Raw genomic sequence first — 8,633 nt, forward strand, 5'->3', positions numbered from 1 at the left:
AAATTATCATACAACAAAGGTGTTTTAGATGAGATATGTACTGTAAAGCAGTCTCACACTTTGCCGAGGTGGTTGCCGAGCTCCCCCGAGCCTAACTCGGTTAGGACTCGGGAAGAGACTACATATATACGAGTATCATACGAGTACGCTACGAGTGTGCTACGAGCCCCACAGGAGTCCAATAGGAGTCTAATAGGAGTCTATTAAGAGTTGCATACGAGCACAACGATCTCGATACGAGCTGTACGAGTTTGGTACGAGGTGGCTACGAGCTGCTTAATAATTGGCGGGAATATAGCTCGTATTAGACTCGGTCAACTCGGCAATACATTTTGCAGACGATCCTCATACGAGTTATGTCATAGCACCACGAGGTCGCCACGAGGGTACTACGAGTAGGACGAGTGTGTTACGAGTTTGTTACGAGTTTGTTAGGATGTGGCTGGCGGCCCGACTGTTTTGAGCAGTTCCCAAAATCTCGTAGATCAGTACGAGGTACCCCGAGTTTAGTACGACCTACGAGTACCCCCGAGTCAGCTCGGGTCCATACTCGGGACGCAACACGGCAAAGTGTGAGAGTCCCTGAACATTCCATGGGGAAACAGTGGCAATATTACACTATCACAAACTACAAAATACTAGTATATGCACAATAAGCGCTAACCACACAGGTACATTCAACATACAAAGGAGGTACATTATAACAATTATATTTTAAAACAAGTGTGTTATAATTTTATGGAAACAATATGAGAATTGAGCAAAACTATTGCATGTTATACATACAACGAATTTGTTTGTAATTGTAGATATGATAACAGATCTTAGAAATTGTTTCACGATAGTTGTTGTTAAATTTTTTAAGAACTGTTCCTTACAGAGTGTACCAAATTCTTTATCATGATCGAGGATTATTTGTAATTTTCTTTCTTGGTTGTATTTTACACAAAACAGTGCATGATGTTGCTCATCTTCTAAGACATCACGTTTCACAGAGACGTTGTTCCAATGGGGTTGGTGTTTTTGTATATCTACCAGTTTCAATTTTTAGTTGTGATTACTTAAACGAAGTTTTGATAAATGTGACCTATGATGTTTGTTTTTACAATATGTAAGATAATTCTCAATATTTATAGATGACTTGACCAACATGTATGTTATTAACTTGCTGTTAGATAAATGGGAATCCCTTAATGAAAACGTGAACATAATTTTACATTTGGACTGAAGTATATTTACAGTGCATTAAATATATTTATTTGTGTTTACTATTTCAAAAGTTTGTTTTATTTAACCCAGCTAACATTTTTTACCAGAAAGATTGATATTTGCTGCCAAAGCATGTTTAAGAATGATATTTGTTTTCTTATCTATATAGGACTTATAATTATTAACAATTTTTTTTATATATTATATGTACTAATAGTGAGTATATACAAAGTTCTGCCTGACAGGCCAGTTATGTGTTTTCTTGCCTTGGTTTGCCTTTTGTTGACACTGTTTCTTTTATTGTGCTTTCCAAAAATAACTACATTAATAGCAACCAATTTGAACTTTACACCAATCATCTCCTCCCATTGCTTACACGTCCTTCCTCAGCATATGACATTCATTATCTGGCAGGGAACAATTGATGCACTTCAGCAATCTCTACTTGTCGTCATTGCGTTAGAGTCAGGTCGAGTTCAGTTGTGTTTGTTGATATGCTTGGCGTTCCCTTTGTTTTCAATGAAACATAATAGGAAGTCTTTATATAAAGCTGACATGGCTTGTCAATGCATGTTGAATGGGCGATCGATTATTAGCCCGGTGGTAAGAAATTGGAGTTACCTCCCTTAGAGCATCGTTTGCTCGTCTGCTCTGCCACCGGCCCCTAAAGCGGGATTGCGAGTGACGTTCCTTGTCTATTTATATATATGGGTCCGGTGTTTCAGTAATATCACTATCCTGCTTCAGGGGTCCGTGTCTTCGGCTAGCAGTCCGTGACGTCTTCCAAACAAGGTGAAACAGTATTGCATTCATTTGCAAATAGATATGTTTTAATGGGAGGGTACCTTTCATTTTGCTGCACGTGCAGTTTGATACGAAGCTGACATTAGAGTATAAAAGCATCCTAACATTGCTCAGTTTCACTAGAAGTTGATGAAAATCTCAACGATTACCCCAGGAAGAAACCCGTGGAATGTGACATATTACATGGATAGTCTAGCCCTTTCTCAGACTGTCAGCGTTGTGAGATCTTTATGAAACATATTGGTGTCCCCAATAGTATTCCATGGTGTTGTGGGAGTTTTAGTGGCGCATTAGTGAATAAAATGGAGTCTTTATTCGTGTTAATATATTTTCCATACTGAAAGGTCATAAAACCCGTTTTTAGGCCCTGGGCTTAAATACATGCATTCCCGGTACTGCTCGCTCTATATAGTATATCACTATTATATATACTGCACAACTGTTTACCCTCCAATACTTCTTTGGTAAACATCGTTACATAGTCATTCCAGCTATAAGACGGCGGTCTGTAAATAATCGAGTCTGGACCAGACATTCCAGTGATTGACATCATGAGCATCGATCTACGCAATCGCGATACAAAGACATGCTTCAACCAAGCCTTAACACACGATATTGTTAGTCGCCTCTTACGACAAGCATGGGTTGCTGAACATCAATTCCAAACCGGTTCTTCACGGTTTCACCAGTTCGGTCTCTGTTTAAAGACTAACAATTGGGTGCTGGGGCACATTCAAACTGGCTCCCCACTGGGAATTCGAACACGTGTAGCACATGACATTCGGTATTAATTCCGAGCTCTCTACCACTGAGACCTCACTCATAGGACTATTGTAAAGTTATGCTTTGAAAATATTAAATATTTTTACTTGGTATGTCAAAAAGATATTTTGGGTTTGGTTCTTGTACATTGAAATGTACAATTGCATCTGAGATTTATTAAAGAAATAGCTGCGAGCTCGTTGTTGTCATGGGAATCACGTGTTGCACTTGGCCTTGGACGAGTCCACTTTGGTATAAGGAAGACAAACCAGCCAATATGTGTTTTGTTCGATAATTAACATATTTTCTCAATTTATTCTGGCATATTTGTCGGTATCCAAGTTAGATAAAACACTCCATTTTGGTTAACACCCTTGTTGAGAAAGATCCGGGAAAGGAAGACCTTTGCATACCTGGTACCACTCCACAATCTACCTTTCAACCCTTTCAAGGTCAAAACAGGAAACAAATCTCTATTTCTCTGCAGATGACCCCTATTCATAAAAGTTCACAGGGCATAGGACTCGGAACTATTCCACTCTATAAACCCTTGTGTGTTTCCTTTCTGAAAGTGAAACGAATTTAGACCTGATGAGGAAGTTTCTTAGACACATGAAAATGCGTGCAGAGATAGCGAAAGACTATATCCAGTGATGCGCCGTGAATCAAGGCAAGTGTTTACAGCATACGAATTCATCACATACACACCCGACTCCAGATATATGCAGAGCCGTCTCGTCTTAAACATAGTGCAAATGATTCCGCAACATTTGGTTGGCAAACGAAGCAATGTTTGTTGCGTTTAAATTTCCACACACTGAAAACTAAATTGGCCACGCGTCACTAACAGGCTACTGTTTTCTGATTGGCTGATAATGAAATGGACGGACTTCCTGCATTATTGCGCTGAACGATGTTTCTTATTGTGTACAGTGTTTGTGTGTTAATAATTAAAAAAAGGAGTCTGTGAAGTTATTGTAGTTGACCTATTTATCTATAATACTTTTCGTGCGGGTGCAGGCTTTAATCCTTATAACTCCATAAATGCAAAACAAAATGATTTTCTAAATAACCGTGAGCGATTTTAACATCGCATTACTTTTACAGTAGCAACCGTATGGGCGGCCTGTGAAGATTCTAGAGTCTAGCCTAGGCAGCCTAGTGGTCGACAGCAAGAGCAGCTATCACACCGTGGTCAACTTCTCAACCAAAATAAAATGACCCGATGTTGATACGGTGATAACACGATAGACCTCGGTACCCCGTAGTCCGCAGATGGATGATTCAACGATAGAGCTGGACCAAACTCGAGGACGAAATTACTCTGTTGGTATAGAATGCTGACGAGCGCTAAACAACATTCATTCATTCACCGACCAGTTTCAGTGTCCTGTTAGATGATTCATGGTTCAAGTATAGCAACACCCGACACACCTTATCCCCCGCTATACTCAAGTACAAACAAACATGTCACGGTGACACAACGCTCTAACAAAAATATGTGCCTACACGATTCATTAAGGGAGACAACTCTGCAACGTTCGAGTAAATGCTTTTCACTTTTCTACTATTGAAGCTCATTCACTATTCACAACGACTACCACACAGACATCGTGAAGGACAACTTCCTTACTGGGAGATTTAGGTCAGAGCATAGCCGAGGCGACATGAGACAGCTTTAGGTAAGTAGAACGTTCAATCGTTCACTCGGAATATCTAAGTGTTGTTTTTACTGTTTGTGACCCCGTGTTGTGTGGGGGACGGGGGAGAGTGGGGCCGTGCGTCCCAGTTGTCCCTTGGAGCGTGAGAGTTATTCAGCTGAACCCTGTGTGGAGACACCAGGGCTTCGCAACACTGCATACGCCGTGACATGGATGGTGCAGTTAACAGTATTCTTTATTTGAAACATTCGCGACTGTTGTACATTGTTGGCGAGGATTATAAGTTGGTCTTATGATGTCAAAGTCAAGTCGATTACCAGCTTCATACTTTCATACTGATATATATATATATATATATATATATATATATATATATATATATATATATATATATATATATCAATACTGTGTGGTATTGGCGTTTGTGTACATTTCGAGAGCATGCCTTTCAGAGTGTGTGTGTGTGTGGCTGTGTACATGTTAAAATTCTAATGTGTTTTAGAGAATGCGTGTCTATTTCACTTGTGTCATATCTAGTGTTCTAGTGGTGCCATGTGTGTTTAAGTGTGCCATGTCTGTTTTAGTTGTGCCATGTGTGTTCATGTGTGTCATGTCTGTTTAACGTGTGTCATGTCTGTTTTAGTGGTGCCATGTGTGTTCTTGTGTGCCATGTCTGTTTCACTTGTGTGATAGACATCCTTCTTGTGTGTCATGTCTTTTTATGTGTGTATCGTATGTTTACTGCGTCTACATCTGTGTGATCTGTGTTATTTATATCGATGTATCTGTTTCCCTGTTTCACCTGCCGTGGTGTTATCTATGAACTGTGTCTGTCTAATATGAGTGTTTGTATCAGTTGCAACAAAATCATTAAATGCACTATCGTGTAACTGCATTTTCTGGTTCAGCGATCACTTGATTGTATGGTTTGTTTACAGGCCGCCGTCACATGGTAGGATACTGCTATGCGGGGTCAGGCAATACATACTTACTGTGTTTATACATATTGTGGGAATAGCGGGTGCTACCGGTTTTTAATCCGTTTCTGCGGATAATCTAGACTGGTTATTTTCTTGCATTGACAATTTGACAATATTTCTGTATCTGTGGATTTGGGACTTTGATGTCACAGTGTGTATAATGTGTCCCTTTATCTGTGGGTAAGTGTGATTTCTGTGTCTTTACATCTAGCAGTGTGTCTTTGTCTATTTGAGTGTGTGTTTGTGTCTGAGAGTGTGTTTGTGTCTGAGTGTGTCTTTGTCTATTTGAGTGTGTGTTTGTGTCTGAGTGTGTCTTTGTCTATGTGCGAGTGTGTGTTTGTGTCTGAATGTCTTTGTGTCTGCGAGTGTGTCTTTGTGTCTGCGAGTGTGTCTTTGTGTCTGCGAGTGTGTGTTTGTGTCTGAATGTCTTTGTGTCTGCGAGTGTGTCTTTGTGTCTGAGTGTGTGTCTTTGTGTCTGCGAGTGTGTCTTTGTGTCTGCGAGTGTGTCTTTGTGTCTGCGAGTGTTTATTTGATTCTGAGTGTGTCTTTGTGTCTGCGAGTGTGTCTTTGTGTCTGCGAGTGTGTCTTTGTGTCTGCGAGTGTGTTTGTGTCTGCGAGTGTGTCTTTATGTCTCAGTGTGTGTCTTTGTGTCTGCGAGTGTGTCTTTGTGTCTGCGAGTGTGTGTTTGTCTCTGCGTGTGTGTGTTTATGTCTGCGAGTGTGTCTTTGTGTCTGCGAGTGTGTCTTTGTGTCTGCGAGTGTCTTTGTGTCTGCGAGTGTGTGTTTGTGTCTGCGAGTGTGTCTTTGTGTCTGCGAGTGTGTGTTTGTGTCTGAATGTCTTTGTGTCTGCGAGTGTGTGTTTGTGTCTGCGAGTGTGTGTTTGTATCTGAGTGTGTGTCTTTGTGTCTGCGAGTGTGTCTTTGTGTCTGCGAGTGTGTCTTTGTGTCCGAGTGTGTGTTTGGGTCTGCGAGTGTGTCTTTGTGTCTGCGAGTGTGTCTTTGTGTCTGCGAGTGTGTCTTTGTGTCTGAGTTTGTGTCTTTGTGTCTGCGAGTGTGTCTTTGTGTCTGCGAGTGTGTGTTTGTCTCTGCGAGTGTGTCTTTGTGTCTGCGAGTGTGTCTTTGTGTCTGCGTGTGTGTCTTTGTGTCTGCGAGTGTGTGTTTGTGTCTGAGTGTGTGTTTGTGTCTGCGAGTGTGTCTTTGTGTCTGCGAGTGTCTTTGTGTCTGCGAGTGTGTGTCTGTGTCTGCGAGTGTTTATTTGATTCTGAGTGTGTCTTTGTGTCTGCGAGTGTGTCTTTGTCTATGTGAGTGTGTCTTTGTGTCTGCGATTGTGTCTTTGTGTCTGCGAGTGTGTCTTTGTGTCTGAGTGTGTTTCTTTGTGTCTGCGAGTGTGTCTTTGTGTCTGCGAGTGTGTCTTTGTGTCTGAGTGTGTGTCTTTGTGTCTGCGAGTGTGTCTTTGTGTCTGAGTGTGTGTCTTTGTGTCTGCGAGTGTGTCTTTGTGTCTGCGAGTGTGTCTTTGTGTCTGCGAGTGTGTCTTTGTGTCTGCGAGTGTCTTTGTGTCTGCGAGTGTGTGTTTGTGTCTGCGAGTGTGTCTTTGTGTCTGCGAGTGTGTGTTTGTGTCTGAATGTCTTTGTGTCTGCGAGTGTGTGTTTGTGTCTGCGAGTGTGTGTTTGTGTCTGAGTGTGTGTCTTTGTGTCTGCGAGTGTGTCTTTGTGTCTGCGAGTGTGTGTTTGTGTCTGCGAGTGTGTCTTTATGTCTGAGTGTGTGTCTTTGTGTCTGCGAGTGTGTCTTTGTGTCTGCGAGTGTGTGTTTGTCTCTGCGAGTGTGTCTTTGTGTCTGCGAGTGTGTCTTTGTGTCTGCGAGTGTGTCTTTGTGTCTGCGAGTGTGTCTTTGTGTCTGAATGTCTTTGTGTCTGCGAGTGTGTGTTTGTGTCTGCGAGTGTGTCTTTGTGTCTGAGTGTGTGTCTGTGTCTGCGAGTGTTTATTTGATTCTGAGTGTGTCTTTGTGTCCGCGAGTGTGTGTTTGTGTCTGAGTGTGTGTCTGTGTCTGCGAGTGTTTATTTGATTCTGAGTGTGTCTTTGTGTCTGCGAGTGTGTCTTGTCTATGTGAGTGTGTGTTTGTGTCTGAGTGTCTTTGTGTCTGAGTGTGTCCTTGTCTATGTGAGTGTGTGTTTGTGTCTGAGTGTGTTTGTGTCTGCGAGTGTGTGTTTGTGTCTGCGAGTGTGTCTTTGTGTCTGAGTGTGTGTCTGTGTCTGCGCGTGTTTATTTGATTCTGAGTGTGTCTTTGTGTCTGCGAGTGTGTGTTTGTGTCTGAGTGTGTGTCTGTGTCTGCGAGTGTGTGTTTGTGTCTGCGAGTGTTTATTTGATTCTGAGTGTGTCTTTGTGTCTGCGAGTGTGACTTTGTATCTGTGTGTCTTTATTTCTGTCAGTGTAGCCGTGACCTGTATTTAAGTGCTTTTGTGTATTTGTATTCAGTAGAACGCGTGTATTAGGAACAGATTTCCTTGTAGGCAGTGTTTGTTTCGGTCATTCTCGATATGTTCATTGCAAAACAAATATGGAAGGCTTGTGCTTATGCACACCGCTTTGAACAGTATTTCAGTTTTATCACGGCGTGTCAGATTGATGTAGGAGGAAAACCCGAAGATTTCAGACGTTCGCCACGAGCACACGTATGGTGGGTACTGACAAACCAAAGGCGAACCGTGATTCGAAACCGCGATGATACTGTAGGATATATAGGTCCGTGGGCAAACTGAAGGCTCGCAATGACAATTTTGACGACTGGGACACCGATGTACAATATATCAGAGAGTGAACGAGTGAGTGCAGTGTTATTCCGCATTTAGTAACATAACAGTCATATCATGACCACAAATAACCTTTATGGATTGTAACCTTATTAGGAACCGACGCCCACGGAGTAAAGGATAAATGAAACCACGAGGTGATTTAACTGAAATACAGTTCAAAGTGGCGCTAAACAAAACTCACCCACTCATGGCAGTATGAACTTATCGTACGCCGATATATCGTATCGCCTGTGAGATATGGCCGATATGTATCATTGAATAGCCACACCCTTCGTCAATATTCCACAATACATACAAAGTGATACAACGTTAGAGTTCTCAAGTGATTGATTCCTGGTGTCCCTGTCGTGAGTTTGCTGGAATATTGCTGCGGCGTAAAAACATACTCATTCACTCGTCCTATAAATAAT

This window comes from Haliotis rufescens, unplaced genomic scaffold (assembly GCF_023055435.1).
Source record: "Haliotis rufescens isolate VD_foot unplaced genomic scaffold, xgHalRufe1.0.p SCAF_54, whole genome shotgun sequence".
NCBI classification, from domain to species: domain Eukaryota; kingdom Metazoa; phylum Mollusca; class Gastropoda; order Lepetellida; family Haliotidae; genus Haliotis; species Haliotis rufescens.